This window comes from Micropterus dolomieu, linkage group LG02 (genome assembly GCF_021292245.1).
Source record: "Micropterus dolomieu isolate WLL.071019.BEF.003 ecotype Adirondacks linkage group LG02, ASM2129224v1, whole genome shotgun sequence".
Lineage (NCBI taxonomy): Eukaryota > Metazoa > Chordata > Actinopteri > Centrarchiformes > Centrarchidae > Micropterus > Micropterus dolomieu.
Genome location: NC_060151.1, coordinates 32,601,829 through 32,609,514, shown reverse-complemented (window position 1 = coordinate 32,609,514; position 7,686 = coordinate 32,601,829). Strand labels below are relative to the sequence as shown.

The 7,686-nt window shown below is 44.1% G+C and overlaps 1 long non-coding RNA gene across 1 annotated transcript; it reads right to left on the bottom strand.

Moving 5' to 3' along the window:
* Window positions 1-1,708: 1,708 nt before the first annotated feature.
* LOC123963709 lies at window positions 1,709-6,810 on the bottom strand. Its single transcript, XR_006823247.1, has 3 exons — window positions 6,421-6,810; window positions 2,026-2,127; window positions 1,709-1,869 (listed from the first exon to the last, which is right to left on the bottom strand). It is a non-coding gene; the product is annotated as an uncharacterized LOC123963709 (long non-coding RNA).
* Between the last annotated feature and the right edge of the window lie 876 nt (window positions 6,811-7,686).

Sequence of the window (7,686 nt, the reverse complement as noted above, 5' to 3'; positions counted from 1 at the left end):
GTGTATGAAGGTGGATCAAACAAGCTAATCTTAAATGTCAAAGTAGAGAGGAGCCTAGTAGGCCTATTTATTTTCATTCATTACACAATATGAATAAGCTATGCAGACAGTTGTAAAGAAAGAACATCTTTTTCTTCTGTTCTCTACTTGTTATAGTTACACAGTATTAGGGGTGTGGGCTGTATTAAAAGTATCCACTGTTCTCCCATGCTCTAACACACAGTAAAGATGAAATGTGTGCTGTTCTCACATTCTTCCTCTGTATGTACACATAAACAACAAGGCAGGGAAATATAAAAGGAATTTATTTTATTGTTTGGGTACATTATTGTTCAGTGTACATGCTCACATCTGAAACAAACTTTACGTGCTTGTTAACTCTCCCACCCCGCAGACATCTACACGTCAATACCGATTTATATTCATAGCGGCAAGTGCTATGTAGCTCCACATAGGGGACACAGGAAGTGACATACAACACCTTCATACGGCGTCGGAACCGCGTAGGAAATTCACAGCCGCACCGGCAGAGCTCCAGAATATGCAACTCGGCCGGCTCACACGCGGACGCGCTTACAAGTGCGAGGGCCCGCCCAACGCTGCTTGCAGCTTTAATTCATAATATTATAGCGTTTATTATTGCTATTGGAAATATACTATGCAGTGGTGCTTGAAGTTTCTGAACATTCATTGCCATTGAAATGTGCATTATATGTTGAATAAATGTTTAAGGCTTGTATGGATTCTCTTCACTTGCATTACACAGTGGGAGTGTTGGATATTATACACACTGGAATGTGTGTGGAGAAGAAAGATTCACACAGCACATATAGCACAGTGGTAAATCATTCTTTTGGCCAGATGATCTGTATTATGATATTTCTGCTAAGAAGCTGACAGTAGTGGTAGAACCAGGTTAGAACAGAAGGGGATGCAGGTTTAACGCTTTGACTTGGCCGTTCCAAAACACATGCAACACAACGAGCCCAGATCATGATACTACCACCAGCACAACGTTTCACAGATGGTAGAAGGTTATTATGCTGGAATGTTTTCCTTTTGCCAAACATAATCTTGAGCAAACTGCAGATATGCATGAATGTACCTTTAGGGAAGGAGTGGCTTTGTGGTGTGGTAAATCATTCTTTTGGCCAGATGATCTGTATTATGATGTATTTGTTGCCTGAGCTGCTAAGAAGCTGACAGCAGAACCAGGTTAGAACAGAAGGGGATGCAGGTTTAACGCTGGGCTGTGGGTGAATGAAGATGGTAACTATGTTACAAATAAATCCTTAATAATAAAAAACAAGTAACCTGGATTTAAAACAGTTTACAAAGACACAAACTGGACATTCATTTAAATACTGCCACCTGCTGGTAGAAAGGCCAAACAGATCTATTACTATGAAAACCACATTAAATATGGATTTAATATTAAAAATATAGTGCCAACACACAATAATTACCTAGGTTAACCAACTGTGTTGCACCAAACAATGCGTACATTAAACGTGACTCCAATGAAGGTTAAAATCAAGGGCAACTGGACTTGGTTGAAGATACGTGGAAGAGACTTGGTTGAAGATAAGATAAACGTGACTCTTGCTGTTTACATGAAGAAATGCACAATATTATATATTGCATAATCAACTGCTGTTGCTAACATATTTCTCTCGGTCCAGGTTTATTGATTGATTGATTGATTGAATCAGCGGCAGATGTCGTGGCATCGTAACGTTAGATTGAGACCAGAAATCCCACACAAACAACGGCAGGTTCCTGGGTGAATCTGTGGCATTTCAGGGTCACCAGAAATACCACATAAACGGCAAAAGGGGCCGTGGCATATCAGGGGAAAAAAAACTTTTACTGCCAAAGACAAGTAAAAACAAAGAGATCATTCATTTTATTATTCTATTTGAAATATATTTATACTCAATGATGATGGTTTATATAATGTATAATATAATATAATTATTTTTGGGGGCCCCTGTCAGTCAGGGGCCCTTCAGTACTCACTGGTACCTGATTAGGTGGCTCTGCACTTCACGTTTCTTTGGATCTTTCTTTAGTGATTTTGTCCAACATGATACAACATGTGTGCATCAGTTCACTCTTCTTGGACTACTGTGAAGGAAGCATAAATAATGTAAAACAACTGAAAAATAACTGTTCCCTGCCTCACATGTCTCATTCATCACAAGGTGACACAATTACAATGGTTATGTCTGAGCACACACATCCTTAGAGAGGTCACACACAGCTTAACTTTGTTCTCTGTAGAACCAAAAGGAAAACTACATCTCCCATAATGCCACGGGTCGTGCAGCGCAACTCTAATTGGGCGGCGGCACTTCGAAGAGATACAGTTGAAAATGTTGTTACGCTAAGATTGCAATAACTTCAAAACGGATTATAGTACAACCTTTTGCTTGTACTATTATACAGTCTGACAGCGCTCTTACAGAACATAGTTATAGGACCACAATTTAGCTGCTGGGACTACTTTTATTGGCTAAACGACCTGTGAACATAGTCTCTTTAGCTCCAAACACAGACTGTAAGACAGCCTCTCGTGCGCACACACCACATAACAATGGGAGGGGTTCACCGATCACATGGTCAACATGTTGACATGAAAAATAAAGAAATACAGCGAATATAACCTCTGAACTCAACCGCAAACTGTCTCACAACATGTTAAGAGTGATATAATGTAATCATTGGAAACAATAAACAAAATTATACCAGTTTTACAAATGTGTACTACCCTCCTCTTCTTAGCAAATGGAACATTCTCCCAAGATTCGTATGTCCGGCTGACATAAATAAAGTTTGCTGAAATAACTGTTTACAATTAGTTACCAGTGAATATTTGAGGGGTGACTCGTAACCATTTCCATGTTACTAGTCAGTAGTATTTGGATACGTGTTAGTAGTACCTAATCAGAAATGACGTCTGAACTGCGCAGCGCCGTAAATTTCAGGGGCAGAAATGTGGCAGCAGTTTCTGGCTGTGCCAGTGAAGAAAACAGGCGCCAGTTCCCTCATTGGTTAATGTTCAGTACGAACGTGTCATAATCAAATATTTCTGCACCAATTTCTGGTGGAATGGTGGAATTATTTATATGAAGGGAAACAAAAGCAAGGTGGCAGGAGACAATTGAGAATATAAGGCAGGAATCAGCAGCTCGCTGTTTCAGCTTCAGATTTCAGTCGCATGTTTTCTTCTTGTTTCACTTGTGTATTTGGGATAGTCTATGCTGTTGCAAAGGTATTAGCAACATTGTTGAGGTACATAATGATGTGCTCCTCCGGGGCAACAGCGACATCCACAATCTCTTTTGCCAGCAACTCCTCAACCCCCCGACAACATCTCTACAACCTTCACAGTGGACAAATGCAACTCCTTGCAGTCTTCTCTAAAATCGACACTATCTACAGCAACTTCACTACTTCCCCTGTCCCCTCAACCCCCACCTGCCCCCAACCCTCCTCACTCTCAGTTACTGTCTTGTTTCTCAGCTCTGCCCCCCTTTAGAGCTGTCACAATTCACCACAAAATAAATAACTCCACCTGCAGCTTAGACCCCATCCCATCATCCCTAATCAAGACCTGCCCTCCATCCATCTCCCCACTCATCATCAAAATCATTAATTCCTCCCTCACATCTGGATCAGTCCCCACAACACTCAAAGTTGCAGCTGTCACCCCCCATCCTCAAGAAACCTGGTCTCAACCCCGACATCATGTCCACTTTCCGACCCATCTCCAATCTCCCCTTCCTATCAAAAATCCTGGAACGTGTCGTCGCTGCTCACATTCAAACCGACCTCACCACTAACAACCAGTTTGAACCATTTCAATCTGGATTCCGCTCACAACACAGCACTGAAACAGCCCTCCTCAAAATAACCAATGACCTCCTCCTCTCCGCCGACTCCGGTCACCTCACCATCCTAATCACGCTCGACTTCACTGCAGCCTTCGACACCATCAACCGCTCCACCCTTCTCTCCCGACTGGAAACTTACTCCAATATCACTGCCGCTGCACTCTCCTGGCTCCGCTCCTACCTCACCAACAGACAACAGCTCATCAACATCAATAACTGCTCCTCCTCCACTGCTCCTCTGTCACAAGGCGTCCCCCAAGGCTCTGTGCTCGGTCCTCTCCTGTTCATCATACGTAGATATGGTCTCCGCTTCCACCGCTACGCCGATGACGTCCAGATCTACATCTCCACCAAATCCATCACCACAGTTACCTCTGCAACTCTGAGCAGCTGCCTCACCGACATACAAACCTGGATGCAAACCAACTTCTTACAGCTCAGTTACAATAAATCTGACATGATCGTCATCGGCCCCAAATCGCTCACAAAACACACCAACAACTTCAGCCTTTCCATCAACAGCTCCACCCTGTCTCCATCCCCACACATCCGCAACGTAGGAGTCATCTTTGACAGCATCCTCACTTTGAACACCACATCAACCACGTAACAAGGACTGACTTCTTTCACCTCAAAAACATCGCCCGGAACTCCTTCCCCCGACAGATCCGAGACTGCGGCGACATGGACTCTTTCTAATCACTTATCTAAACCCACCTTTTTAGACCAGCTTTTTACATCATATAGAGCCACTGGCTCTCATGTATTTCCGCACCACATGTTTTTATCTACTGTTTGTATATTTATATTATGCTATTTGTGTTTTTAATCAGTTTTAAATGTACATAACTTCTGCTTTTACTGTAAAATGCCTTTGAGTGTCCTGAAAAGTGCTGTAGAAATATAATGTATTATTATTATTATTATTAACTCTCGCTTGCTTCCAGCTTCCTCTGTAACAATGAGAAGGCCAGTGTTCACTCCTTTTGTAGCAATTTGATGATTATTTTACTTTATAGGAGACAGCTTAAAACTAGATAAAACTGTTTTGCCTCAAGGAGTTCATTGCACACTGTTCAAACCCGCTCAAAGATCCTTTTTATTTCACAACCGTAAACGTTCTGGGATTGGAGGGGGAATATATCGAACATATTTCTAGGTATTTTTCACGCTTCCTACTAACATCATACTAACAAAGCTAAAGTACTGTTGTTTTTACTTCTCAGCTGACATAACTTACATAATTCAGTTGATTAATATCTTGGATAATTATTATATCCATATAATAATATTGCTTAAAAGATTAGCCTCCTTTTAGATTTTTGTGTAAAATGTATTTTTGTACTTTCAAGTATTTTTACAGCAACACTTTTAATGACAAAAAGGCTGGAACATGTACTCCTCTCAGACTCCACACTCCAGTCCAGTTGGTGGCGGTAAAGCACCTCTCCGCTAGTTTGCCAACCGCAAATCAAAAAAAAAACAAGAAGAAGAAAAATTCAAGCCTGACAGTGACGTGCCTGTCAACAAATGGGAGTAGTTAACTAAAACATCAGTACTAGTAGCTTTTAAATAGCGAGTGCTAAGTTTGATGGAATATAAAACGGTACAAATATTTCTCTCCAAGAAGCCAAGTGAGCGAATGTTTTTCATTTCAACTACATAAATTGTGTCAGTAACGTTATTTTAAGTCAAACCACAAATGTTTCCTAAACATACCCAAACAACAAAGAAACAGCGTCAACAAGTAGCTTTATTTTGAAAATCTAACAAGAAGTTGCATGTTTATTCTTGCTAACTTGACCGCGGAGCCCAACACGTCTAAAGAAGCGAAACCAAAAGGAAGCAGGGAGTTTAAAAGGGTCTGGTTTTGGAGAACCAACGGCGCTCAGCAGCTGCTGCTGACGGCAGAGAAGAGGAAGCTGAGAGAAATGACTGCAGCAGGAGCGCTCAGTAATATCGCTGCGGCTCCTGGTGTAGTGTTTGATATTTGGCTGCAAAGTTGGTGACATCATTAGTGATGTAATCATAAAAAATAATACCCAGTATCTCTGTCTCTAATCAGCCACCTGTTTACTTATTATTTATTCATCGTTCTCTCTTTCAGAGCCGTCTCATTTGTATCTACCGTTTACCCAACCTCCCTCATGTACGTCACACCTGCACTTATTTATTCCAGCGTCCTTTGTACTCACCACACTGTGTGCACCTGTATATCACATCCACCTCCGACATGTACATAATAATAATAATTCACTCCTGCATTCTTTGCACTCTGCTCTGTTGTCTCAATCTGTCTGTTTTGTTTATAGTGTGTAAATATGAGTACGCTCATGGCGAGCGTTGTACAACCAGAGCCAGACTCCTCGTGTGTGCACACATACCTGGCGATAAAGCCCGATCTGAAATGCACCTGTACAGCTGTATTTATTTACCACAGCGGTGAGTTACACTCACCAGACTACAGACGTCAGTATTAAAATCATAATAAGCATCATAATCAGGTGCATCCGATGAGACTCACCTGAGGGACTTTTATTTTGACGCAGACAGGAAGCAGCTCAGAAGGGTTCAGCTTACAGATTGAGCCCCGACAGGTGAGAAAACCGACAGTCCCTCAAGGCATCACGAAGCAGCTCCGAGGACAGCTGGGACATCACAGCTATCGATTACCTTGGGGCCCCAAGAGGGCCCCCGGCGCCTGTGTGGGGACTTGGTGTCCAGTTTGCGTGCATGTCATTTCCTGTTCTGAGCGGCCAGACAGGAAGTCACATCTGTAGATAAAGAGGGGCTAAACAGGAAGGTGGCCGTTTGTGATGATGAGATTATTAAACAACAGCAACAGTTTCACACCCAGCTGACATTTAAATAACTTGACCGCCATCAGACTGGCTTCTTCCTCCAGACCTCAGAGTCCTGACCTCAGAGTCCTGACCTCAGAGCCCTGACCTCAGAGTCCTGACCTCAGAGCCCTGACCTCAGAGTCCTGACCTCAGAGTCAGAGTCCTGACCTCAGAGCCCTGACCTCAGAGTCAGAGCCCTGACCTCAGAGTCCTGACCTCAGAGCCCTGACCTCAGAGTCCTGACCTCAGAGTCAGAGTCCTGACCTCAGAGCCCTGACCTCAGAGCCCTGACCTCAGAGTCAGAGTCCTGACCTCAGAGCCCTGACCTCAGAGTCAGAGTCCTGACCTCAGAGCCCTGACCTCAGAGTCCTGACCTCAGAGCCCTGACCTCAGAGTCAGAGTCCTGACCTCAGAGCCCTGACCTCAGAGTCCTGACCTCAGAGCCCTGACCTCAGAGTCAGAGTCCTGACCTCAGAGTCCTGACCTCAGAGCCCTGACCTCAGAGTCAGAGTCCTGACCTCAGAGTCCTGACCTCAGAGCCCTGACCTCAGAGTCAGAGTCCTGACCTCAGAGCCCTGACCTCAGAGCCCTGACCTCAGAGTCAGAGCCCTGACCTCAGAGCCCTGACCTCAGAGCCCTGACCTCAGAGTCAGAGTCCTGACCTCAGAGCCCTGACCTCAGAGCCCTGACCTCAGAGTCAGAGCCCTGACCTCAGAGTCCTGACCTCAGAGCCCTGACCTCAGAGTCAGAGTCCTGACCTCAGAGTCCTGACCTCAGAGCCCTGACCTCAGAGTCAGAGTCCTGACCTCAGAGTCCTGACCTCAGAGCCCTGACCTCAGAGCCCTGACCTCAGAGTCCTGACCTCAGAGCCCTGACCTCAGAGTCAGAGCCCTGACCTCAGAGTCCTGACCTCAGAGCCCTGACCTCAGAGCCCTGACCTCAGAGTC